The sequence below is a fragment of the Bos mutus genome, chromosome 28 (assembly GCF_027580195.1).
Source record: "Bos mutus isolate GX-2022 chromosome 28, NWIPB_WYAK_1.1, whole genome shotgun sequence".
Taxonomy (NCBI): Eukaryota; Metazoa; Chordata; class Mammalia; order Artiodactyla; family Bovidae; genus Bos; species Bos mutus.
The window spans coordinates 25,402,367-25,404,804 of NC_091644.1; the positions used below are offsets into that span (position 1 = coordinate 25,402,367).

Here is a 2,438-nt window from a genome sequence, read left to right on the forward strand (position 1 = left end):
GGTTCTTCTGTCTGTGAGATTCTCCAGGCAAGAATACTAGAGTGGGTTGCCGTGCTCTCCTTCAGGGGATCTTCCTGACCCAGGGATTGAACCTGTGTCTTTTATGTCTCTTGCATTGGCAGGTGGGTTCTTTGCCAGTAGCACCAGCTGGGAAGCCCCATATATAACACACACACATATACAATGTATAATCTGGTACACATACAGACACATAGTGCACAATGCACACACATATCACAAATTCTAGGCTATAACAGTACCTGACATTGTATAATCTGAGATTACCAATCTGTTCTCTTTGGCTTCTTTTTTTTTTTTTTTTTTTTTAGTCTCAAATCAAGAGTTTTTATTGTCTCTTTAAAATATCACAACCGAGTCCATAGAACCATCTGCTATCTTGTTTCTGCAGCAGGATCACTGAGATTTTATTCATCATCCTGCTGAACTGTTCCTTTTTCAGAAACATAGATACCACCCCAAAATTTTCTGATATCCTTGTTTTTAACTGTGGTGGCTTGCTGAATCAAAGCAGCCGAATTTGACACAAGTTCAATGTCATTTCCTTCAAGAATCCACTCATCTTTCTGGGCTTGAGATACTGAACAGGCAACCCCTGGCCTCATTCGAACACTGCATATGTATTTTTCACCCAGAAAGTTTCAGATTTCCACAAGAGAACCATTCTCCTGATAACAACGTTGATGGGGAAGTGGGCATACACTGACCTCATCTTGTAACTGAAGCCCAGTGTAACACCCTTGATCATGTTCTGTACGTGACTACAGATTGTGCGAACAGTGGCTAGTTCCTTTGTTTCCCCACCATTTGTCAACACAGAGCCTCTTCTTTTTCTTTTCAAAGAGACTGAGTTCTACACTGATGTGATTGAAGTTCCTCCGCAGGGTGCCTCTGGGGCCCTTCACAATAACTGTCCGTCCCTTCAAGGTAATGTTGACATTTTCTGGGATGTCGACAGTGTGATTGGCTTCTAACATTTTTTGCCTTTAATCAGTGATGAAAGTGGATTTATATCTGGGCTAATCACTTGGACCAGCCTTCTATATGATAGCTGCAAAGAAGAGTATTGACTTTACACACCCCCAATTAATTGTTACCAAGGACCCTATATCAAATCACATTTTTACTCATCAGATCATTGTCTGAAAGCCAATGATTATGAAAGCTAAAAAACTTAAATCAATTCCTAAATCTGTAAATGAAGACCTGGAGAAGTATCCTCAATTTGAGTAAATAAAGAATAAAACTATGACTGATTTGGAATGATTTCTAATTTATAGAACACAATGAAAACAATATTGTAAATATAAATCTCCTTCCTGCAAACCAGATAACAACTTTATGGACAAAGCTGGTGTCCATGTGTGAGATGGAAGAAAATTCTCCTTACATGGCATCTGCCTTCTCTCTAAGCAGGTGGCTAAATCCCCATTCCTCACAATGAGCCGTGCCTTCCACTTTCTCTCCACTATTAATCCTTCTCAGTGGGCTGGCCTTGAGGTTTAAGTTGTTCTTCAGCACTGCAAGGGTGAGGTCTTTTGCAGACCATGAGCGACAGCTGCCTGGTAAAGCTTTGCCTGTGAAGTAGCTGGCACCCACTGATAATAGTTGGCTCCTGTTGCTCAGCCCTGCTGTTTGCAGAATCGAAGGCAGCTTCTGTAAACCCCATTAGCCTGTCTCTCCCACAATTTTCTATTCTTTCTTGTCAGCAAGTGTTACCACAACGGTCAAACACTGAACTTTCCCTGAGGCCACCAACTCCATCCTTGTGTTCTCCGCTCCACAGCTGAGTTGAAGGAATCACATAAGTAAATGACACATAGATGTTAAGTGGCTGCTCAGACAGACTCAATGTGAAACACTTTCCAGAGGCCTTTCAATCAGAGCTAGTCCTTTCTAGGACTGGCCATAGGTTGTGAGATGGTAACTATTTGGATACTATTGCTAGTCTTTATTCAGCACCTACTACATTTCAAACACTTGTCTTATTTATTATATTTTATCCATGAACAATCCTAAAATTTAGGATCTTTACCCCAATTTTAAAGATGAGGAAACTGAGATTCACAGTATCTTTTTAACTGAAAATTATCACACAATGTACCTTCCTCCTCCCTGGATGATAGAGCTTTCTTTTTGCTCCTCAATCATACCAGTATCAGTGGCTTCAAACTTACCCATTAGGTAAGACCGATCCTACCAACAACCGTAATGAACCAAGCAAAGATATCTTCACTCCAAGTCAGAATTTTTGATCTATAAAGCCAGCATGCAAAGGAGTCAATAGCCTGAGTTGTCCCATGTTTCATAGCATTTATAAAGGGAAAGAAGAAACGCCAATTACAGTGCTAAATAGAAAATGACCCACAAGGCTGCACCATCGAAGTTGCTCTTACTCTGATCTCTATGGTGACGTTTAA

The 2,438-nt window shown here is 40.6% G+C and overlaps 1 pseudogene; it reads right to left on the reverse strand.

The window, feature by feature from the left end:
• Window positions 1–421: 421 nt before the first annotated feature.
• Window positions 422–995, reverse strand: LOC102288192 (large ribosomal subunit protein uL6 pseudogene; annotated as a pseudogene).
• Window positions 996–2,438: the final 1,443 nt, after the last annotated feature.